At 41.5% G+C, this 25169-nt stretch overlaps 1 protein-coding gene and 1 long non-coding RNA gene across 12 annotated transcripts in view; one reads left to right on the top strand and one right to left on the bottom strand.

The window, feature by feature from the left end:
• Positions 1-1591: 1591 nt before the first annotated feature.
• On the bottom strand, positions 1592-7093 carry LOC131917621 (uncharacterized). 3 transcript variants are annotated; one of them, XR_009380714.1, is made up of 3 exons: positions 6687-7093; positions 2898-3004; positions 1592-2344 (listed from the first exon to the last, which is right to left on the bottom strand). It is a non-coding gene; the product is annotated as an uncharacterized LOC131917621 (long non-coding RNA). The 3 variants fall into 3 exon arrangements; XR_009380715.1 differs by having other exon boundaries at positions 6738-7092; XR_009380716.1 differs by lacking the exon at positions 6687-7093 and adding an exon at positions 5541-5905.
• The window catches only part of Spop (speckle type BTB/POZ protein), an 84633-nt gene continuing 65698 nt past the window's right edge, over positions 6235-25169 (top strand). For 6 of the 9 annotated variants that reach the window (XR_009380713.1, XM_059271592.1, XM_059271589.1 and 3 more), the window contains exon 1: positions 6235-6481. The gene's annotated coding sequence lies outside the window, so the exon portion shown is untranslated. Of the gene's footprint in view, positions 6482-6988; positions 7200-8358; positions 8583-25169 lie in introns of those variants that run through there. The other 3 variants (XM_059271590.1, XM_059271598.1, XM_059271593.1) reach the window with 2 other exon arrangements.

The following is a 25169-nucleotide window of genomic DNA, read 5'->3' on the forward strand; positions in this document are numbered from 1 at the left end:
CATGAGAGGTGCCAGGAGAATAGAAGAATAAGAGATGGTGCCTAGCTTCTCCCCTAAGCCAGCAGAGAGAGGCTTGGCCTGCTCTAACCCCATTGGTCCTCTCTTTCTTTAGAGCCCATGGGCAAGTCTTTAGAAGCCCAGAGCTTGAGAAACAAGCATCCATGGACAGCCACAATCTCTGAAGTCCCTTCCAGTTATAACCTAGTTTTGTTATGGACTGAAAAGTCTGAAAATTGGAACAATCTTGTGATTTCTCTGGACCCATCCTTTAGTACCTGGTGAAAATCCGTGCCCGAGGAGCATTCAATAATCACTAGTTGACTTTTCACTTGGGCACCAAACTTCCGTAATTGAATTTTAGATTAAATTCTTAAAAAAAAAAAATAGAATTCTAACGTAGAGTAAACTTTCATTTGAAATCAATTCACCTTGAGAAAGTAGAGCCATGGCAAGGCTAATCTAAAGTCATAAAATTCAAAGTAATTCCTGTGTGAGTGGAGGCAGAAAACCTTTTTCTTTTTCTTTCTAAGTTAATTATCTGCATCTGCATTTAGGTAAATGTTATTTTGGGGCAGATGTCAACAGGTGAATTAGTCTTATTCAAAATAGAAAAGAAAGAAAAAGAAGGAAGCCAGGTATGGTGGGGCACACTTTTAACCCCAGCACCCAGGAGGCAGAGGCAGGCAGATCTCTGTGACTTTGAGACCAGCCTGGTTTACCCAGAAAGCTCTAGGCCAGCCAGGGCTCCATAATACAACCCCGTCTCAAACAAACAAACAAACAACAAAATAAAAAACAACCTCCCCCGCCAAATACTCTGATAATAACTCATAATGAAGCATGCAAAGTGGATACAATCTACTCTTTAGTTTTTTATGTTGTTCCTCCCAACCCCAACCCTGCTTGTTTGCTTCCTTCCTTCCTTCCTTCCTTCCTTTCTTTCTTCCTTTCTTTCTTTCTTTCTTTCTTTCTTTCTTTTTTGAGATAGGATCTCACTATAAAACCCTGGATGTCCTGAAACTCACTTGTATTGGCCAGTCTGGCTCCTGTCTTTAGTATATTCTTTATTTTAAACACATATTGTGCATCTAAAATTTATTTTGAAGTGATAAGTTCTGATAAATTTTACAATATTTAATTATTTATTATTGGTTTATTTGGAATGGAGCCTTACTCTGTAGCCCAGGGTGGCCTGGAACTTACGTAGCCCAGGTAAGTCTTGAAATCATGGTAGATCCTCCTGCCTCAACCTCCCAAGTGCTGGGATCACAGGCATGAGCTGCTACATCTGGCTTTAGACCCATCTTGAAAATTAATGACATGCAGATGGCGTTGTATGGCTGGTCCAAGCTAAAAACTAGGACTCAGATGTGCAGATCCCCTGCTCTCTGCTGCTTCTAGGACTCAGATGTGCAGATCCCCTGCTCTCTGTCTGCTGCTTCTTTGCTTGGCACTCCACCTTTGAGACAGCATGTTTCCCAGCCATTTTCTCAGGTTAAAAATTCAGAACTTCAATATCTATAAGCTTATTGAAATCAAATACTCAGGTAAGTACATCATTCCCAGCCTTTTGTTTTATTAAAGAGGGAAGTAAAATGACAGAATACCTTTTATATGCCAAGAGCTTTTGAACAAATACATCATTCAATGCTTTGTATTATCCCACGATGCATGGTCCATTTCACCAAGGAGATAAGGAGAGCATTTGACCTGCTTCCTGTGAGTCCCTTGCCACAGACATCATCTAGCGACAGGAGTCCTGTGCATCATGCTGCTTACACTACAGCAGCGAGACCTCATTGCTCCCTTGGTGGTCAAGGTCTCAGATGGGTCCTCGGATTGGTCAGCTGGATGCTGCTACCTGGGGCTTGGAATTTGCAGCATAACACACAAAGATGGAGGGAGGATTGCATCCTAAGTAGCAGTGGTGCTGAGTCTAATGGTGGCACTTAGTGGCAGTGTCCTGAAGCTGGACCTTGTTGCCACACTTTCTGAGGGTGAGTCTTCTTCCACCAGCCCTTGGTTCCCAGCCGAATTTCCAAGTCTTTTTCTTGAGCTCTAGTACTTCTTCAAGAAATTCCAGTTCAGGTGGCTAGAACCTGAGTTGGCACAAGTGCTTGCAACCAGGTACTCTGGTTGAAATGTAAGTAAACTGGCTCCAAGGTCAAAGAGTTTGTTCAAGAGCCATAATTGGCAAGAGGCAGTGTTCTGGCTGGGACGGCTGTGCTGTTGTGTTTCCTTGATTCTGTGCTGCCTGGAGAATTCCACAAAAGGGCATAGAGGCTCCAAGTAAGCATGGTACATAGATGAGAGTGATGTGAAGACAAACCAAGTTACCCCAAGTCTGTGTTCAAAGACACACACATAAATAAGCAAGTCTACTCATGCCAGAGACTGAGTTGTGTTCAAATATTATCTCACTTCACCCTCATCATCATATAATAAGTTGGAAAACGTGAGCCTTATCTATATTTATATCATGGTAAATGTAAATGTTAGTGCTGGGTTTGAACTTGAGTACGCAGAAAAGAAGCCTGCTCATTCATTAAGCCACAGCTTCACCATGAAATTTAATCAATCAACGAACATGTTTCCATTGTCAATATTCTATTAACCTCATCATGGCCCTAGAACAACACTGTCAATGTGCTCTTGGTTTGTTTTTTTCTCCTTGTTTGTGATCTTACATTTGTGTCCTTGAATGTGTCACCTATCTCTTTTTCTTTAGGCTTGGACATTGCCAATACACAGGATTGTATTCCCTACCAGTCTTCCTGTATATCCATTCCTACAAAAGATCCTGACATGGCAGCCCTTGCGCTAGATGGAGGTGTGTTGGGGGGATTCGAAGCTGTTGTTGAGCTAACTGAAGAACTCTACAAAGAAGCGAGACTTACCTCCTTAAAGCGCTTACAAACGAGATGGGCACTTACTGTCCTCTTCAGGCTGGCCTGCCTCTGCCTCCTCTGTGGTTCCCGGAAAAGCTGTGGCTTTTCTTATTGAACTGTAAAATGGAGCCCAAGATCCTTGTTGGCAAAATAAATAAACACCAGACATCTCAGGGTCTTTGGGGACAGATCCCTTGCCCAGACCTGGCTCATGACAGCCAATGAACATTTTGTCGTTTGTGTTTTGGATTAAGAAAATGAGTTCTGCATGTTTCCTAGCATCACAAGGAGCAGCGAATTGAATTGGTGCCATTGTAAGCTTGATTGTTGCTGCATAGATAAAAGCCTCATTAAATCCCTCATGAGGAGAGAAAAATTTTATTTTGAGGAAAGAGGAGCGATGAGGGTTCTTTGCTTGTTGTGGTTACAACAACAAAACATTAAATGGAGGAAATAATTAAATAACTGAACTTTTTTTTTTCTTTACACAAACCTTGTCAAGAGGCTGGGTGAGTTTTTAATTAGTGCTGCATTTTCAATAAATCCGGATCGGTACGTGGTGCCGATTCTTTCCTGGATAAGGGAAAGATAATAATGAGAATCTTATTTTTCAGTTCCACACTAAAGGGATGCCTGGTATATTTAATCATGCTGTAGAAATCCTGGCAGCCTTCTCTGAGCCTGGCCTCTGCTCTAATTACATTTCTAGATTTTAGTAAATTGAAAGGGAAAATGTAGGAACAAAATAATTAAAACCGAAGAGGAAGTGCATATTAAAAAGGAGAAGCTGTTTAAAATTCTTGCACATAGTGCTTCCAAGGACATCTACAATCGTTTAATCAGCTCCACACCAAATCAAAGCCCTTTGTGTGGAGGCTGCTAGGATCATATCTCAGGTGGGCGGTGTGGTCCTCACAGTAAAATGGGAGTCTCATTGCACAGAGCTACAGATGGCAAAAGGACCTCTTATGGACCTCCAGATCACTGGGGATTCAGGCCCAGTCTGGACAAGCTGCTGGCACGGATTTCATACCTGGAGAAGCCCTCTCCCGTGTCCTGGGCAGAGTCTAGCTAAACTGTAAGGATTAGTCTCAATTGTAAGGAAGCCGAAACAGATGTCCACCCTTTCTGCACCTCTTCCCCATGCTCCTTTCCCAAGGGGCTCTCTCTCTCTCTCTCTCTCTCTCTCTCTCTCTCTCTCTCTCTCTCTCTCTCTTCTGCTCTCTCTCTCTCTCTCTCTCTCTCTCTCTCTCTCTCTCTCTCTCTCTCTCTCTGTTCTGTGAAATCCTAAGTCAAGAGACTAGGTAATTAAACAGCCTCTGTGTCACCAAGGGTTAGTGACTTGTAACTGGTCATTGGGTTACCATTGGGACATTTTGAATTTGTACAAGGACCAAACACCTTTCTGGCTTCATCAAAAGAGATGAGTGTTTGTTGATAATGATGATAAATAAAATCTAATTGGAAAGTTTCAGGCAACTGCCTAATGGGTGACAAGAGCTCTTTCTGTTTCAGAGGCAAGCACACTAACCACATCATTAGAGAATCTAGGATCTCCGATTAAAAAAAATTTTTTTTTGGTTGGGCATAGTGGAGCACACCTGCAATCCTAGCTCTCAGGGGGTGGAGGCAGAAGGATCAGGAGTTCTAAGACAGCCTCTGTTACATAGTGAGTTTGGGGCTAGCCTGGCCAATGTGAGATCGTCTCAAAACAAGGACCCCAAGCCAAAAAAACGAAGCAGAGAACCAACAACAACAAGAGTAATTTTATCTGGAACACAGGTTGTATAAGTCCTGGGGTTTTTTTTGGAGTGTTTTGCCCATGCTTCCCAGGACATTTAAAACTGGGATTACGGGGTCTGCTTCTGTACTTGAAAGTGGAAGGCAGCTTGGCATTGTCAAGGGTTCTTTCTAATCCCTGTGGCCTGGCTCATAGGCTGCCAGCCTTCCCTGCTGAACAGGCTCACCAACCACATGGTGCCAGGTGGCAAGAGACAGAAGCACAGTCTCCTGGAGACCGTCCCACAGGCCTGGAAAGCAGTAGGGCTCCAGGAAGCTATTCCCATGACAGGCTGCAACCTTGTTACCTACCTCGTGACACACCGGTCACTAGGTTGCTCTCTTGTGTCCAGTGCTAGGTGAATACATGATTTGTGTATGCAAGAGAGACAGAGTCTGCTTTGGATTTTGAGGGCTTGATTCAGCAATAAGTTGTTTTTTTTTTTCCTTAACGTTTAAGGTAAGCAAAGAATGTAACAACAACAAATATCTCATTGCTGACATCATTATTTCAGCACAAAGATGATTGTTTTCTTCCAGGGTTAAGATACTCTGAGACAATTCTACTCAACTCCAGAATCACTTCTAGCCCACGGGAGCTAAGACCTGAGACAGACTGGGGACCCAGGTGTCCTAGCCAATAAACTGTCACAGAATCAGCCTCTTCTCCATCTGTGCGCTCTCTCTCTCTCTCTCTCTCTCTCTCTCTCTCTCTCACACACACACACACACACATACACACACACACACACACACACACACACACACACACACACACACACACACCTTCCACCTTTCCCAGAAAGAATGGTCCTTTGGTTATCGTTTTCAAATGCGAATTTACTTATTTAGTTTTTGGAGACATGGTCTCACCATGTATTTGTGGCTGGCCAAGCTGGACTTAAATTCATAGAACTCCTTCTGCCTCTGCCTCCTGAGTGCTGGGGTTAAAGGTGTGCCGCACAGCACCTGAGTAAAGTACTTAGTAAATGTTAGCATTTGCAGGCTAGACTTGCTGGACACGGATCTCTATGAATTTGAGGCCAGCCTGTCCACAAAGAGAGTGCCACGCCAGCCAGTGTTACATGGTAAGACCCTATCTCCAAAAACAAAATGTAAAAGTCCTTAAAAAAAAAAAAGTCTCTAGCAACCATTGAAGTCCAGAAAACATTTCACTGAGAGTTGGCTAAAAAAGAAAGAGCGAAGTCATCTGTGATCCACAAATTGCACATCTAGGTTTCAGTTGTGAAATGCCTGTTGCTGCCCCACCCACCCGGTCCCTGGCTCTCAGCCGCCTCCATTGCGGCCTCGCACCTCAGCGCGATCTTCCGCGCACTGCACGCGACCCCCTCCGAGTTCCCGCCTCTTTCCACTCTGGCCCCGCCTTCCGCACAAATCCCCGGGCTCTGGCACCGCCTCGCGACGCTTGCGCACCAGGGAAGGTAGGCGGAGTCTTAAAGGAGGAGGAGCTGGAGCGCCTGGAGCGGGGCGGGGCGGGGCGGGGCGGGGCCGGACGGGGCGGGGCGGGGCGAGGCGGGGCGGGGCGGGAAGCCGGGGGAGGAGGCCGCGCGGGGTGGGGCCCGGCGGGTACGCGCTCGCTGCGTCGACGTGCTGACGACAGGACGCCCGGGCCGGTGTGTGTCGGTGTGTATGTGTGTGTGTGTGTGTGTGTGTATATGTGTGTGTTTGTGTGTGTGTGCGCGCTCCGAGAGTGTGTATTTGTGTATCGGCGGTCCCGCAGGTCCCGGATGTTGCGGGCAGTATGAGGCGAGCGCAGGGGGACAGGGACCAGCTGCTGTCGCCGCCGTTCTCAGGTGAGTGTGAGTGTGTGTGTGTCAAGAGTCGAGGAAGGGGGTTGGCCTGTCGGGGTGCGGGGGGTTTCCTTGAGAAGTGACTGACCCCCCCCCCACACACACACACACTCACTTCCCCTCATGTATTATTCTCTGCCCCATTTCCTACACCCTGGTTTCCCGGCCTGAGGAAGCCAGAGCCTAGTCAGCCGTCTGTTCTTCCTACCTCAAGCATTCAGGAAACACAAACGCGCCCCCTGCCTCCAGCCTCCCTCACCATCATATCCCAGCCCCATCCCCCTTGCCAAATAGTGAGCTGTCGCCTGCGGCGAGATGGAGAACTGCGCATGCTCGACGGTGAAGGAGCTCGGGGTGCCTGGTCGCTGCCTCAGGACGCATGCGCATTGCTGTGTTGCAGGGACCTGCGGGATAAAGAGCCCCTTGACCACGCGCCCGCCTTCTTCCCAGGCAATGCTAGACTTGCCACCCAATAGTGAGCTTGTCGCTCCGACCCGAGAGGGAGAATTTAAATTATGTGAGGGATTTAAGGACAAAGCACTATTCGCATCTGGTGTTGCCCTAGAGACTCCCAGGCTACCAACGCCTCCTAGAGCCAACGTGTCCCACGCTGACCCTCCTTTTGAAACTGACTGCAACTTCTAGTTCTAGAATTACTTCCCTTTCCACCACTCCGGTCGTCATGCCGAACCCTTACTACAAACTTCCCCTACATTTAGGAGTAAGTCTAACTCATTTATTCTGGCAGGGGATTTTGATAGCCTTGTGAAGGACTAAGGGCCATAAAAAAGAAACTAAAGTGGGAATTCCTTTATAGTAAAATTCTGAGTTGCCTTTACAGAATTAGATAAGGAAGGGGTAAGTGCCACACACAGTTTAAGACTTGGGGTAACAACAGTAGAACGGAAATGAAGAGATCAGGAGCTTCATCTCAGCCCTCTTTGCGGGTGTGTGTGTGTGTGTGTGTGTGTGTGTGTGTGATGGTGGGGGTGGGGGTCAGGGTTCTTCCATAGTGTTTCAGTTTAGCGGTACATTACTGATGTTCTGTGACCATAGGAAAACAGAGGCAATCTGAAACAATTGAACAACTTGTCCAGAAGTATAAATTTTAAATAATGAGAGTGATAATTCTTTCAATTATGGTCAAATTCCAAAAAAATTAAACTGAGGAACTTTACAGAAATATTTCGGTGACTTAGGACTTGGAGTTTCAGTCGACAGACTATACTTGGTTCTGTAGTTTGCTGCTGTATTCACTCTTAGAAACTTTGTCTTACCTCTACCGTGGGGGTGGGGAGGTTTGTTTTTGTTTTGAGACAATCAGGGTCTCATGTAGTCATGGCTGGCCTGGAACTCCTATGCAGACCAAGCTGGTCTCAAGACTGGACTTACAGAGATCTGCTTACCCCTGCCTCCTGAGTGTTAAGTGTACACCACCACATCTGGTCACAAAGATGAACTCTTTACTAGCAAAAGTTTTGCTGAATTGTATTGAAATGAATAGCTAAATTGTTGTCGGGTGGGGAGAATGGAAAAGGCAGGGGTATTTTCTGTTTTTCCGCTTGTCTGGCTAACTTTATTTCTCAGCTAGACTCCTGGGAGTGGGACATAAATCAGCCTTATTTTGAAATTGCCTTTCCTTTGTGTTCTTTCTTTGGTATTCTCACAAGACTTATTTTGGTTGCCATGTTAACTTTAGGGCCTTGTGTTCTTGGGCTTTAACGTATATTTGCACTTTTCACTTCCTCATTTAACACTGACCTTTATGTGGTTCAGCTGTCTATTGTGCTGTTTCCGGTTGCCATGTTGCACTTGGAGCCAAGGGATGACATAGAAGCAGCACAGGGGTTTGGGGATCAGGGGAGAATATCATCCTGTGTTGAGAAAGAGGTGGATACTCAGCTTCCCCCACCACCCGTAGTATGAATTATTGTGACAACTCCACATTGAGGATCAGGGCAGTTGGTGTCCTTTTGGTATTTTAGTGACTACACCTTTTAAAGGAGTTATTACAGTGGCTAGTTTGGTAGTTGGAAATACTTAGTGTGGCCTACCTTTCTACTTGGACCAGGCTCTTAGAGAATCTAGAAGTGAAACTATTGAGGTAATGCTTGTCTTTCTTCTAAGTAGGCTTTCTTCATCTAGGATGCTTTGTTCTTATCTGGAAACATTTCATTTCTGAATTCACTTAAGCCTTATTTAAATTTTGATGGTACAAAAGCATGGAGTGTTTTTAGGATTGAGATAAGTTAATTAATTCATATTAGTGCGGAAGTTTTTAAAAAAAATAAAAGGTAATACAAATGTGAAAAGAAATATTCCAAAGGTATACAGTGAGAATGAAAAGCCTTCTGTCATTCTCCTGTCCATCAAGTTACCCTTCTTGAAGGCAGCATCCTCTCCTTCCAGAGTCTATCCATTACAAATATATACACCTGCATATTCTTTGGTGTCTGCTTCTCACAAATAGGACACTATATCCATTTTTTACTTTTTCACTCAATCTATCTCTGGGTGATCATTTCATATAGTGTGTGTAGTATCTCTTTTTTAAAAAGTGGCAAGGGTTGCATTGTATATGATAGATCATCATTTAGCCAGTTCTTTTTTTTTTAAAGATTTATTTATTATGTATACACTGTTCTGCCCGCATATATGCTTACACACCAGAAGAGGGCACCAGATTTCATTACAGATGGTTGTGAGCCACCTTGTGGTTGCTGGGAATTGAACTCAGGACCTCTGGAAGAACAGCCAGTGCTCTTAACCTCTGAGCCATCTCTCCAGCCCCCTAGCCAGTTCTTAACAGTAGATTTCCAGAGCCATAATTCATTTTTCATGTGTACTTGTGTCTATTGGATTAAATTTTTTTGTGAATGTGCCAGATCAATGGATGTATGCATTTTTAATGTTGGCAATATTGCTGAATTGTTTTCTACAGAGGTTTATGAATTTATATTATTGCCAGCAGCTCATCTGCGTATTTCCTAACCAACACTATAATAATTTAAAAATAAATCTTAAGTAGTGTTTTCTCTGAGATTTTAAGTTCATTATATAGCTTCATAAGTTTCATTACATTGAGGAGTTGTGGACAAATTCTGTCACTGTTCTGTACATCGAGGGTATTAGAGACTATGTATGCCTCAACCAAAGAACAATGCCATTAGAGTGAAGTCATATGCCTGGGTAATAGTAAACCCATAACAGTACTAGGAAGGCATATAAGACCTGTATCCTAGTTTCTTCCCTTTCACTCAGATTCTGGTTTCTTTCTGTGGAACTCTTAAAAACTTCTGTGATGTTTTGGTATCCTTTTGGTAGCTATGACTGAAAGCAAGTAGGCTGCTTTTTGTTGTGTTGAAAAGGTAACTCAGTTGTTTAGGTACTGTCTGTTATCTCCACCAGAATGTTGGTCTTAGCAGTCTTCTGATTGCAGAATACCTTACTGTGAGCTGTAAAGAAATGAAAAGGCAGAGTATGTTGGAGCACACCTTTAATCCCAGTACTCAGGAGGTAGAGGCAGGTATATTTCTGTGGGTTTAAGGCTAACCTGATCTACATAGTTAGTTCTAGGCCAGCCAGAACTTCATAGTGAGACTCCCATCCCAACAACCACCTACCTCCCCCTCAAAAAAAGAAAGAATGAATGAGAAGATTTCTGTGCCTAACAGAGATTTTGATCACTGGAAAACCAGAGGTACTGAATATATGAAATAATAAGAGTTCGAAAATAAAATGTAAAATAGTATGCTTGTGTTTTGTGCTGAGAAGACCTTCAAAGGGATGACCAAGGGTTGAAGGAAAGTTTGTTTTAGAGGGCTTTGTGGAGGAAGTGTATGTTGAGGTTTTTGGTTTTTTCCAGCTGTCGAAATGAACGTTTAAACATACAGAAAACTAGAAAGGATGGCACACTTCTTACCCTTCTGTCTATTACTATGATTGTTCACATTTTTATTGTATTTCAATTTTTTTATTTTGTTTTTCCAGACAGGGTTTCTCTGGGTAGCCTGACTGCCCTGGAACTCACTATGTAGACCGGGCTGGCCTCGAACCTAGAGATCTGCCTGCCTCTGTCTCCCAAGTGCTGGGATTAAAGGCATGTACCATTACTGTCCAGGGTATTTTAAAATTTATATGTGATATATATTGCATATTTATATTGCAGATATACTTCACCCCTTAGATGGATCTCCTTGAAATACTTGATTATTCTTACAGTATTTGTCACAAGTCAATTATAAGTAATTTTAAATTTTATTTTATATTTTGAGACAGGGGTCTCACTATGTAGCCCTGGCTGGACTAGAGTTCACCATATAGACAAGGCTGGCCTTCAATTCATAGAGAACCACCTGCCTCTGCCTCTCAAGTCCTAGAATCAAAGGCAAGTACCAAAGTACCACCACACCTGCTGTGGTTTGCATGTTTCCCTCTTCAAACTTGTCTCTTTAGTCGCAGAACCATTTAAAGCCACTCAAGATTAGTGGTTTTTGCTTTTTGAAGAGACTAGGCCATTTGTGTTCCAAGGTACATCATCTCTGATTTTCTGATTTTTTTTTTTTTTTTGGTTTTAATAATTTTTTCTTTTATCAGTACAGGCTGATACTGAGACTTAAAGGCTTGGTTAGATTCCCATGAAACAGTTTTAGGAAGCATAGGACCAGAGCCCTCTGTTAATTATGTGGGGTTTGGTCGTGTGTTTTAGGTGATGAAACCCAGACTCTTGAGTGAAATTTCCTCCTTTTTTAATTAGCAGGTACTCTGGTGAGTGGTCCCACTCTGGCACTGTACTGTTGTTTTTCCAGCAGCCTTTCTCCTAAGATGATGGTCCTTACCTTAGCCAGTTAATTCAGTAGTTGCAAAATGGTGATTTTAAGATTCTGCCATTCTTTTCCTTTGACTAGTTTTTGGTTTTCTGTAAAACTTTTCCTTATGTGTTAGTAAATTACAATTTCTACAAAAAAGTTGAGATGAATCTTTCTTTCCATTTAGTAGTTTCTGAGTAAGGAGGTGGTATAATTAATAGGCAGTGAGAAAGACTTAGAAAGGCCGCAGACAAATGGCAGTCCTGGGGATTTATTAAAGGCCTAGAATGTGGGAAGCAAGTAAGTACTCTACCTTGGGTTATCCCCATAGCTCAAATAGTCATCTTTACTGCTAACAAATGAGTAGTTTCTTTTTCTTTCTGTTAGTATCGTCTTGCAGGCATGAATTTTAATGTATTGTGTCTTACCAACAGTTACAACCTTTTTTTATGATGCACAAGATGTTCCCTGTTTGGCCTCTGGAGTCCTCTCAGCTTAGCATATGAGTGCATCCTTGCTTTCTGGCACAAGAAGTTCCTGACTCTTTTTGTATTTTTTCTGTCCCAGATGTGCAGCCCTCACTTTGCTTTTTTTTTTTTTTTTTTAATTAAAAAATTTTTAACCTTTATTTTTATTTTTTTTTTTTGTGTGTGTGTGGTGTTTTGCCTGTATGTATGTATGTCTGTGCACCATGTGAATGCAGTGTCCTTGGAGGCCAGAAGAGGGGAACCTGAACAGTTATGAACTGCTGTGTGGGTGCTGGGAATTGAACTTGGGTCTTTAGAAGAGCAGCTGGTGTACTTAGCCGTCCAGCCATCTCTCCAGCCCCCCACTTTACCTTTCTGTAGCTTCTCTTTCCATAAATAAGGTTGTTCATGTCCTTTATGGGCTCTGCAGCTAAGTTCTAAAACACAAAGTTCCCCTTGTTTTAACTTTGTATACCTAGTTTTTGACTCCCTTCTGTGCTGCTGCCGCCATTGCTGGGATCTAGACTTTAGAACCCACAGCTTCTTTGTCTTGAATATTCTTTGTGAAAGATAGGTAGTGTCCCAAGGAACACTTGCTATCTTCCACAGGAACATAAAGTTGGCTGTAGAGAATACTGGAGTGGGTTTTGTTTGGTTTTGTTTATTTGTTTTTTTCCACAAGCAATGTTGCTTTTTTTTTTTTTTTTTTTTTTCTCCCCTGAGGTGAGCTATATGAAATGAGGGCTGGGATGTAGCTCAGTTCTTGAGTGCTTGCCTTGCGTGCAGGAAGGCCTGGATTCCCGGCACCACATAAACTGGACATCATGCTGGCTCACATCTATGATCAAGCATTTGGGAAGTAGAAGCAGGAGGATTAGAAGTTGAAGGCATCCCATAGGTACACAGAGGGTTTGTCACACAAGCTTTTTGGAGCATGTGGTATTCTAACGTTACATAAAAGAAATCTTTGTGGGTATGTATGTACAGATTTGGTTTTCTTTCCTTTTCCTCGTTAAAAGGCATTTCTTTTAAATTTTCCACATATATTTCTCTACAAGAGTGTTATGTAAGGTTCTGCTGTTATAGCATATTTTTTTCATTATCATTAGATTTTCATCTTTCAAAAGGAGCAAGACAAATTGTTCTTAATTAGGGAAAACTTTCAGCCAAACCGTGACCTCTGATTCCCAGTTGTCTTAGCTCAGGGTCTGGAGCATTGCTACATCCTGTGATACTGTGTACTGTAGACTCAGGGAAAATGTCTGCTCATCTGAGTGCTTTCTGCAGCTCTGCCACATTAATGAAGGCACACTAACGTCACACAAAGAAAAAATACCACATTTTGTAGCTGGTCTTTGGGTCTAGACTAATTCTTGTCTTAGTAAAAAATGTTTAATTAGACTCTTCCCGTGCAGGGATATTTTGAATAATTTCACAGATTTCAGGTTACTCAAAGCCAGACAATAATAGTATTCTGATACTTATCTGAAATCCATTTTCCAAGTTCTTTTTACCATCTTGTCATATTTACAAGGTTGTTTATTCCCAATCTGGCTTCATAACAATACTGGTTCCACATTAAATTCTGCTGTGTGTTTGAGGAAGCACACCTGTTTCTTGTGTTTGTTTTCAGGCATGGTAAAATTACTCTGAAAGGCTGTGTGGACACATTTGCTAATAAATTGGATCTGGTTGCTTTTTTCACTTTTGTAAAGCTCCCATTACAGGAAAATACTTTGAAAGTAGAATTTTGAAGGAATGCTTAGGCCATCATTCTTACTACTATAGTCACATTTATTTTTAAATTATAGTTATTTATTTGAGTGTGCAAACATGTGCATATGACAGTGCGTGTGTGGAGGTCAGAATACAACCTGCAAGAGTTGGTTCTCTCTTTCTAACACGTGGGGTACCAGGGATGAAACTCCAGTTGTCAGGCTTGGTGACAAGTGTCTTTACCAACTGAGCCGTCTCATAGGTCTGATAGGCACATTTCCAAAGAATTGGCCAATAGTTGCCTAGGTGCTCTCTGTGTATAACAAAGTTGGTCAAGTAGCTTACGGGAGCTAGCTACAGACCTCAGAGTGGAAATTCAGCATGCATAAATCTTCTTTGATACAAAGAACTTTATTCCTGACTGTTTGTTCCTGAGAAGCTGTTGGCATAAATTTTCCTGCCGTCATTAGCTACCTTACAGAGGGCTTGCATAAGTTTTCCCAGTACTTCTAATTTCTCCTGTCTGCAGATCTGCTTTTTTATTTGTAAGAAGGAAAATGTACGTGTAATTATCTTCTTAAGTTGATATATACATATATATGTGTATATATATATATATATATATACACACTCACACACACACATACATATATTTTTTTACTTGATTTTTATAAAAAGGTAGCCATGTAGAAGTTTGCTTTTCTGGGGGCTGGAGAGATGGCTCAGAGGTTAAGAACACTGACTGCTCTTCCAGAGGTCCTGAGTTCAATTCCCAGCAACCACATGGTGGCTCACAACCATCTGTAATGAGATCTGGTGCCCTCTTCTGGCCTGCAGGGACACATGCTGTATACCTAATAAATAAATAAATCTTTCATTTAAAAAAAAAAAGTTTGCTTTTCTAACATAAAAATAAGCTTTTCAATGTAGAACATTATTTATACTGCCTGACTTAATTTTTAAATTAGAAGTTGGGTATATTGGTACACAGCTGTAGTTCTAACACTTGCAAAGATGGTAGAGGCAGCAGAGCAGGATCCCTCAAATTCAAAGTCAGTCTGGTCTATGTATGGAGGTCTAGGACAGACAGGGCTTCATAGTGAGATCCTGCCTTAAAAACACAAAAAGTCGGGGCTGAAGAGAACTCAGTTGGTAGTCTGAATTGAGATCTTTAGCACCTGTTAAAAAGCCAGCATGACACCTTGTACCCATAATCCCAGTGCTGGGAGGCAGAGACAGGAGGATTCCTGGGGCTTCTTGGCTAGCCAGTTTAGACAAACCAGTGAACTCCAGGTTCAGTGAAAGACCCTGTCTCAAAAAACAAGGTGAAGTGATTGAAGAAGATATCTGACTTTTGCTTCCACATGTACCCACATTCAGTACCCCCAAATAATCATCTTAAATATAAAATACTTCAAACATGTAGAAAAGTATAAGGAATATTGCCCCTCATATACCATCACCAAATTATATAAAAATCTATGTGTATCTGTGGAGGCCAGAGGACAACTCTGGTTATCATTCCCAGGAACACTGACCATCTTCTTTGAGACAAGGTCTCTTATTGGCCTGGAATTTAGCACTTGGTATAGACTGGCTGGCCAGCAAGCTTCCCCAGGGATCCTTTTGTCTCCCCAGCACTGGGGTTACAAACCTGAGCCATGTGCCCAGCCTTTTTAAAAAAAGTCTTATTTAAAAGATTTATTTAGTTTATGAGTGTTTGCCTGCAAGTGTATGTGTGTACCATGTGTGTCTACAGAGGCCAGAAGAAGCTGTTGGTTCACCTGGAGCAGAAATTATAGGTAGTTGCAGGTTGCCATGTGGGTGCTGGGACCCAAAACTAGTTCTCTGGAAGAGCAGCTAGTGTTCTTAACAGCTGAGCCGTTTATTTCTCCAGCCTGTGCCTGACATTGTTACATTGACTTCCAGAATCTAACGTAGAAATGCTCTGATAATAGGTATACAAACTTCTCTTTGAAATGCTGCTCTCAATTCTTTAGTGTATATAGCTAGAGTTAGAATTGCTAGATCGTATGGTAATTCTATTTTTAATTTTTTCAAGCTTCTTTATTCCGTTTTCCATGGTGCTTGTACCATTTTACATTCCCTTCAACAGTACACAGACGTTCCAAGTTCTCCACTTCCTTACCAACAGTTTTTTTCTTCTTGGTAGTGGCATCCTAATGGGTGTTGTTGAATCCTTTTTTAGCTTTATATTTTTCTGAGGCTGAGTTTTAAGTTTTATTTATTTTAAATTTCTGTGTAGTTTTGGTGCCTGTCATGGATCTCACTCTGTAGACCAGGCTGGCCTCAAACTCACAGAGATCCACCTGGCTAGAGGCGTGCACCACCACCACCCGGCTATTTTTAATTTCTTAAAGATTCATTATAATTTCGTTTACTTAGTGTATGTGTCTGTGTGCTGTGAGTATGCAGGTGCCCATGGAGGCCAGAAGAGGTTGTCAGATTCTTTGGAGCTGGAGTTACAGGTGGTTTTTGAGTTACAGGTGGGAACTGAACTCTGGTTCTCTGGAAGAGCACTATGTGCTCTTAACTGCTTTAACTGCTGAGCCATCTCTCCAGTCCCCAAGGTTTGTTTTGAGACATAGTTGTACTCTGTAGCCCAGCCTAGCTGAAACTCATGATTCTGCTTTCTTAAGTCTCTCAGGTGCTAGATTCTAGATTACAAGTATAAGTCATCATGACCAGCATAAACTTTACAACAGTCAGATTTATTTTGTTCTCCTTTTGATGTTTGTTTCTTTGTTTGAAACAGTCTTGCTGGCAGTATAAACCAGGCTGGCTTCAAACTTGTGATCTTTCTGCTTCAGGTTCCCGAGTGCTAGGATCGCAGGCATATTTCTTTTTTTTTAGTGTGTGTGTGTGTGTGTGTGTCTGTGTCTGTGTCTGTGTCTGTGTCTGTGTATCTGTGTGTGTCTTACAGAAGGAATTCTCTTTTACATTATGGGAAAATTAAGTCCTGTTTTCTCCTACGTGTTTTATAGTTTTGCTTTTTACGTAATTTATTTTGATACTCAGCGTGAAAAAGATAAAACTTCTTTTTTCTATAAGGATGACCCTAAAATATGAATCTAATTTTCCATGAGGATAACCCAGTGACCCAGCCCCATCTTTTGGGTAATCCCATCTGTTCCGTACTCTTGTTAAAATGTCATTTGTGTTTGTCTGTGTATATGAGGGTTGCCTCTCTGTTTTCTTTTCTGTGTCATTGCTCAGCTTGTCTGTCTTGTGCTGTTAACAATACTGCTTTTATTATCAGAAATTTAGAGTGATTGATGTTATCTGATAAGCAAGGCTTAGTATTAAACATAGAGGTTAGGCAGTGATAGCACACGCCTTTAATCCTAGCATTCCAGAGGCAGAGATCCCTCTGGATCTCTGTGAGTTCAAGGCCACACTGGAAACAGCCAGGCGTGGTAACGAGAGCCTTTACTTCCAGGAAGTGATGGCAGGAAGCAGAAAGGTATAAAAGGTGTGAAAACCAGGAACTAACTTGGTTAAGCTTTTAGGCTTTTGAGCAGCAGTTCAGCTGAGACCCATTCAGATGAGGACACAGGCTTCCGGTTTGAGGAAATGAGATCAGCTGAGTAATTGGCAAGGTGAGGTAGCTGTGGCTTGTTCTGCTTCTCTGATCTTTCAGCATTCACCCCAATACCTGGCTCCAGGTTTGTTTTTATTAACAAGACCTTCTAACAATTCGTGCCATAGCTTAGTACCTCTTTATGTTCATCAAGGTCCTTGAAAAAGCCTGACTGGTTGGTTGGAACATTTTAACATAGTCTATTGCTGTTGAAATATGTTCATGTGATATACCATGGCCTCCAAAAGGGGGAAAAAAGCCTTCATTCCTTATTGAGCAACTGATTACTTGTTCTGAATGAGATTATAATTCCAATTCCCCTTTTAGGTTTTTTTTTGTGTGTGTGGTTTTCGTTTTTTTTATATAGAGATCAGCTCTTCACCTGGAAAGTGACCTGTTATGATTGTATAAGGGCACCAATAAAACAGTTTTGTTAATGGCATTGATATTGAACTTGATGGTGTTAAGGATTTCTTCCTTCCTTTCTTTCTCTTCATCTTTTTGTTGTTGTTGCTGTTGTTTTTGAGACATGATCTCAGTTTATCTCAGACTGGCTTCCAATTCGTGGCAATCTTCCTGATTCAACCTCCTAAATGCTGGGATTACAAGTGTGAGTCACCCTGCCCAGTGGTGTTAAAATCTTGATCATGAGGAGATGGAACTTATTGAAAACAGAGATTATCAAAAAGATGTACAGTAGTTGTATAGTACAGGAAAAGCTAAACAATCAGGTTTCAGAAAGTCCTGGAGCCAGAACTGTTGCACAGACTTCAGCAGTAAGAACCGGTGGACTCTGGTGCTCTATAAATAAACTTGAGTTTCCATGAGGCTTAATTCAGATTCCTAAGGGAGATCTGATTTGGTCAGGCCAAGGCTTGATTTCCCATGGGCCACATATGTGCCCCAGGTTCAACTCCAGTTGTTTATGGGGAAGGGGAAGTTTGATATAAATAGAAATTTGGGGAATGGCTGAAATTAGAGACAGGTTTTCTTAGGAGTCCTTACAACCTTAAAAATTATTGAGTGCTTTAAAGAGTTTTGTTTTCTGTTTTTAAAATGTGGGTTGTATCTATTGGTCATTACCAAATCAGAATTTAGAATACAAGGCTGGAGAGACGGCTCAACAGGTAAAGGTGCTCACCATTACCATAGTAGAAGAGAACTGACTCCTGTAAATTGTCCTCTGACCTCCACACACATGCCACAGCACACACACTCTAAATACATGTCATAAATTACAAAAGAAAACATCAAGAAAAACTTTTTAAGAATTTTTTTTTACTTAAGAAAAATAAAGTCGCCGGGCAGTGGTGGCGCACGCCTTTAATCCCAGCACTTGGGAGGCAGAGCCAGGCGGATCTCTGTGAGTTCGAGGCCAGCCTGGGCTACCAAGTGAGCTCCAGGAAAGGCACAAAGCTACACAGAGAAACCCTGTCTCAAAAAACCAAAAAAAAAAAAAAAAAAAAGGAAAAGAAAAATAAAGTCATGTCACCAAGCATGGTGAGGAATGCCTTTAATCCCAGCACTCAGGCAGGTAACTCCTTTAATCTCAGCACTCTTAATTTGAGGCCAGCCTGGTCTATTTGGTGAGTTCTAGGCCAGCCAGGACTATATTAGTGGGACTCTGTCTCAAAATAAACAAACAAACCAAACTCCTCCATCTCATATTAAACTAAATAGTATTTTAATTAATTTATTTATTTTGGTTTTTTGAGACAGCGTTTCTTTGGGTAAGCCCTGGCTGCCCTGGAACTCGCCCTATAGATCAGGCGGGCTTTGAACTCAAAGAGATTCTCCTTGCCTCTGCCTCTTGAGTGCTGGGATTAAAGGTGTGTGCCACCACTGCCCAGCCTTTTTTATTTTTTTATTTTTTTATTTTATTTATTTATTTATTTATTTACTTTGGTTTTTCGAGACAGGGTTTCTCTGTGTGGCTTTGCGCCTTTCCTGGAACTCACTTGGTAGCCCAGGTTGGCCTCGAACTCACAGAGATCCGCCTGCCTCTGCCTCCCAAGTGCTGGGATTAAAGGTGTGTGCCACCACCGCCCGGCTTATTTTTTTTTTTTTTAGATAGTATTAAAAAAAATCTTGAAAAATTAGTGAGGTTGGCATTTTTTAAATATTTTTGTAAGTCTCTTAAATTTTTGACTTAGTAGAAGACAGCTAAGCTAAATTTTTGTATCTGGGTCTATATTCTTTGTTTGTTTGTTTGTTTGTTTTTGAGACAGAGTCTTTCTATGTAGCTGTGGCTATCCTGGAACTCACTGTGTAGATCTGAGGCAGAACAGGATGGCCCCAAACTCACAGAGAACCTCCTGCCTTTGCCTCCCCAAGTGCTGGGATTAAAGGTGTAACCACACCCACCATTCTATATCCTTTTATTATTGTTTGTTTGTGCTGTGTATGGGGGCGGCACGGGAGGGAGAGAGAGAGAGAGACTATGAGCACATGTGTGCTACTATGAGTATATGAGGACCAGAGGATAACTTTCAGAAGTAATTTCTTGTCTTCCGCCTTGTTTTTGAGGCAGAGCCTCTCTTGTTTCTGCAGTGTTGTATACTTCAGTTTAGCCAGCTTCTGAGCCTCTCGATGATTCTACTGGGACGTTCTCCCATCTCCCCATTGCAGTACCAGGATTACAGATGTTGGCCACCCATTGGGCTCCTTTACATAAGTTCCAGGGATCAAACTCAAGGTTGTCAGGCCTTCCTGTCAAGTACTTTTACCAACTGAGCCATGTTCCTGGCCCTCTGCTTTTATATTCAATTTGATGTGATAGATAATTTTGATTGAAATACAGGAAGGAAATGTAGTCTCAAAGGACAGTTAGAAAAGGGAGAGTTACTTTTATAGCCATTTAGACAATCACATACATTTGATATAATAAAACTTGACAAATGTTAGTTTCCTTGTAAGCTAGTTTGCGGTGTTGATCTGAAATTATATTGCTGCAACTGTTATATTGACATATGTTGGTATGTCTTGCATTTGAATGGATTATTTATTTAAAGAGATAGGATCTTCCTGTGTTGCCTAAGCTGGCTCCAAACTCTTTGGTTCGAGAGATCCTCCAGTCTTAACTTCCTGAGGAGCTGGAGCAGTGCACACTTGAATGCACTTGCTCCAGATCAGTCACTGGTCATTTGTAAAATTATTGAGTCATTGAGTTTAGCAGATCTTCTGAATGTCTAAAACATCTCATCATTTTCAAAAAACACTTTAGTTATGAAGTTATGAAAAAAATCAGCGTTGGGAAGCTGTCAAACAGCTACAATTATCCAAAATTGTAATTTTTTTTCATTAAACACTCAGATTTTATCATTGGCAACAATACTGTCGGTTGTTTTCCTTAATGTGACAGACTCACTTCATTTTCAAGAAAATGTCTGCTAGATATTTATGTCTGAATATCCAGTTTGTTCTTTTTCCAAGAAAAAAGTAGTGTTTCATGAAAAAAGAAACCCAGTCACAAGTGCTTTTCCTCGAAACGGTTGTGCTCGAGGATACTGAGAAGTGCTTTGTGCATCCTCCTGTTTCTGTTCACGAAATATCCATGGGTCTGTTTTGATTACTTTCATTAAGAACATTCTTGAGTCAGGCATGGTGACCCACATCTGTAATCCTAGTATTTGGGAAGTAGAGGAAGAGGATCTAGAGTTTAATTGAAAGTCAGCATGGGCTGCATGAGACCCTGCCTCAAACAAACCAAAGGAACATTCTTAGTGCAGTTGACTTTATTTCTGAATCATCGGTGACAACATCTCAAAGATTAATACTAATTTAATGCCATTTATCTTGCTTTTTGTAGGCACAACAGTTTTTACTCATTATTACTTTGTATAATCAGAACAAATGTCAACATATTCATAAAGCTAAACAATTTTTCTTTTTTCTTCTTTCTTCCTTCTTCCTTCTTTTCTTCTTCTTTCTTCTTGAAATAGTTATGACTTAGAGACCTTTTGAAAGGGCCTTGCCAGGCATTGACATACCACACTTTGAGAACTGCGACCTTATGAGGAGATGCAAGTCCTTCATAGTGTAATCTTACAGGATTGCTAGTGTAGTCACTTTGAGTTGCTTAACGTGATATCAAAATGAATGCTATATTTTAAAAGAGCGTAAAATGCTTTAGATTTCTTGATTAGAAATACATCTTAGGAATTAACATTTTCAAACACCAGACTTTAAGAGATTAAGCTTTTCAGCTAGATATTCTTTCAAGCATGTGATAATCTTGGTATAAACTATTTTAATAATATGTCCTTTATGTATTACAGTATACAATTTACCATTTTTTCAAACATTATAAAATTTAAATTTTTATTTTATGTTTGCGTGTGTGTGTGTGTGTGTGTGTGTGTGTGTGTGTGTGTGCAAGTTAGAGGACAGTTCAGGGGAAACAGTTCTCTCCTTCTACCATGTAGGTCCTAGGAATCACAAAGTGTAGAACTTTGATTGGTAGAGAAGGGAAAGGAAAATTCAGGCAGAAGATGCCAGGAGCAAAACTATCAAGATGGAGAAGGGATGGAGAGTATTAGGTTGTAAGCCTAGGTCTAGTTAGAGAGGGCTTCTTGAAATCACTGTAAAGATAAGGTTTAAGAAAATGTTGGAGGTCAAAGAGAGGAGCAAGGGCAAAAGCTGTGAGACCTGCTTGTGTCTGGTGTGTCCAAAGATCAAGCAAGGAGGCCAGTAGAATTAAGTGAGCAAGAGACAGTAGAAATGAAGTAAGAGAGGCTAGTGAAATCTAATTCCTGTAGCTAGCTGTTTGTTAGGATAGCACACTTAGGGGGCCTACAAGAGTCCTAATTCCTGGGCTGTGCCTCTACCACAAAATAGGAAGCTTTGCAGGTGGGACTGTGGCAGAGGAGAGGGAGAGAAGTGACTGTGTTTGAGAAGAATGTCAAAACGGTTTCCGTTTAATTTTAGATTGAATGTGGAGGTTGAGGGAAAGGAAAGTGTCATGAATGATTCCAGGTTTCTGGCTCAAGCAACTGGATGGGTAGAGGTGTCACTTACTGAGATGAGGGTGAGAGATAAAGAGGATTGGGAGTAGGTGTGGGATTTGGAGGGAAGATCAAAAATCAGGAGTTCAGTTTTAGACATGTCAAATTTGGGATGTGAATGAGGCTAAGTATAAATATGTTAAGTAGGCAGATACGTGAGTGGAGCTTCGAGTGAAATCAGACCTTAAGGTAATACATTTGTATACCATCTGCTTATTGATGGTCTTTAAAATGTCTAAATGACATTTCACATGATAAATTTGATGGAGAAAGATCTGGGAGTGTGGGAACTAGTTAGCCTCTCACAGTTGTCTGAACAAGTGGCTGTGGTGTGAATGAGTGTCAGCTGGATAGAGGAGAAGGTGGGTTGCGATCTGAGGGTGTGTGGAACCGCATGCAGTGGAGGTGGACAGTGGGCAAGGAATTGAGGGTAGCTTTGGAATGCCAAGCTTTGATGAATGGTGGGTCTATTAGCAGTTATAAGACAGTCAGAAGGAGCGGGGTTGGGAAGTGGTTGGCTTTAGATGGGTTACCATTTAGAAGAAGCATTCCCAGCAGCGGGCAGTTTGGGTTTTTTGTACTGGGTTTTGGAAGGGCAAATGAAGTTCAACACACAGTTCTAGAAATTCATTTCCATGAAACAGTTTCATTTATATAAAATTGATTACCAAGATTTATAAAACAAACAAACAAACAAACACATCTACAGTCAATTTTGATGTGTTAGGCTGTCTGTCATGTGTCCTTGCCTGTTTTTTGTGTAATGTAATGTTTCGCTTTGGTCACCATACCTGAGATGTACTGTCTTTATTACTGTATTTCTAGTGTCCCTGGTTAATTCTTCCCCTTTAGCTTTTATACTTTTTCTTCATCTTGATTCTTCTTTTTCTCTGATAATAGGGCTAGTGAATGTAGACAGAAGAATTCAGAAGTTAGTATATGAGAAGTGGAGAAAGTTCCAAAAGTAAGATGGGAGTAGAGGCAGGAGAGATGACTCAGTGGTTAAAAGGGCTTGAAGCACAGCCACGAGAGCTGGAGTTCACATCCCAGTGTCATGTAACAAGCTAGGCATCCCACAGACACCTGTAACTCTAGCTCTGAGGGATCCAGCTCCCTCTTCTGACTTTCATATGTACATAGATGTATGCATACATTCAGACACACGTAAATAAATAAAATGATTCTTTTTTTAAAAAAAGATAGGGCAGTACGAGCTAGCATTTGAAATGGAATGGCTGTGAAAGCTGATGAAGTTAAAACCTGTCAACACAAAGGCATAGTACATGATGGTCTTAGTGTACCCTGGTACTCAAATCTTTTCATTAGAGATGCCAAAGCAGTGGGATGGTCGTGATGGTTAACCTTTGGAATATAAGTTGATTTGGTGACGAACTTGACTCATGGTCATCTGTCCTGTCACTGTTTATGGAAACCAATTCTGCATAGGCGAAAAACTTCCTTCAGTGAAAGTGACTCTAAGTTATTTTAGAAACTTCTGAAAATACTATGAAGAAGGTAGCTGGGTGTGTACCTCAGTTGGCAGAGTGCTTGCCTGGCATGCCAGGAGCTCTGGGGTTGATCCTCAGCACCACATAAATCGGGTGTGGTGATGTATGCCTGAAAGGGAGGTGTAGGGGCAGGCAGATCAGGAGTTCAAGGGCATTGTTGGCTACATATTAAGTTCAAAGCCAGCCTGGACTGCATGGAAAAAAAAAAAAAAGCTGAGAATTTAATTAAACCAACTTGGATACACTATTAGTGATGATTTTTTACTGTTAGTGATTTCACTATTAGTGAAAATAGCTCTTTATGAGCTATTTTGTCACTCCTTAAGTAGTGGTGATAATAGTAAATGGAGTAATGAACCCATACACTAGTCCTTAAAGAGTTAAAAAACTGCCAGGCAATGGGGGCTCATGCTTTTAATCCCAGCACTAATCCTAGCACTTGGGAGGCAGAGGCAGGTGGATCTCTGTGAGTTTAAGGCCAGCTTGGTCTACCAATCGAGTTCCAGGACGGCCAGGATTATGTAGAGAAACCCTGTCTCAAAAAAACCAAAAACCAACCCCCCCCCCCAAGAAAAACCCTGTACTTTACTTTTTTCCAGAATAAAAGTATTCTTTTTCTTCTTATTAAATAGTTCATGAAAAAAATATAAAAGTGGAAAAAGAAATCACCCCAAGACCCAACATGGAATTAACAACAGTTGACATTTTCAATTTTCTAAACCACTTGTTACTGTGTGTGTGTCTTAAGTGCAGGCATTTGAGTGTGGGCTGTGCATGCCACTGAGGGCATGTGGAGGTTAAAGGACAATTTCAGGAGCCATTCTCATCTTGTTGCGCCAGGGTCTGTCTTGTTTCTGCCACTCTGTGTACTCTAGGCCAGCTGGTCCATGCATGAGCTTCTGGGTGGTTTTCCTTTCTCAGCCTCCAATCTCGCAGTAAGAGCAGGAGGAGGAGTGCAGTCACTAGGCTTCTACATGTCTGTGTGTGGGTTTGTTCACGTGAATGCATGTACTCAGAGGCCAGAGGCATTGGATCCCACTGGAGCTTGAGTTACAGGCAGTTGGGAGCAGCCTGACTTGGGTGCTGGGAATTGAACTCAGGTCCTCTGGAAGAGCAGTACACACTTGTACACTGAGCCATCTCTCCAGCCCCTTTTTTCTTTTTTTAGTGACTGAGATCATCAACTTTTTACTTACTGAGCCAGCTCACAAGCCCAACATTTTCTCTTATTGGGCATTTTTAAAAATATCCATATGTATGTTTATATATATAAATTAGATATATATAAAATCTGTAATTATATATATATAATATATATTTGGTTTTTTTTTCAAGACAAGGTTTCTCTCTGTAGCTCTGGCTGTCCTGGAATTTGCTTTGTAGACCAGGTTGGCCTCGAACTTACAGAACTCTGCCTGCCTCTGCTTACTGAGTGCTGGGACTAAAGGTGTACGCCACCGTCGCCTGGCTTTGTATTATATATTTATATGAAGATGTATTTATATCTTTACAAATGTTGAATTTAAAGTTATTTTTAAATTTGCTTTCATAATCTAGTGTGTTGGCACATGCCTGTAATTTCAGGACT

This window comes from Peromyscus eremicus, chromosome 8a, assembly GCF_949786415.1.
Source record: "Peromyscus eremicus chromosome 8a, PerEre_H2_v1, whole genome shotgun sequence".
Lineage (NCBI taxonomy): Eukaryota > Metazoa > Chordata > Mammalia > Rodentia > Cricetidae > Peromyscus > Peromyscus eremicus.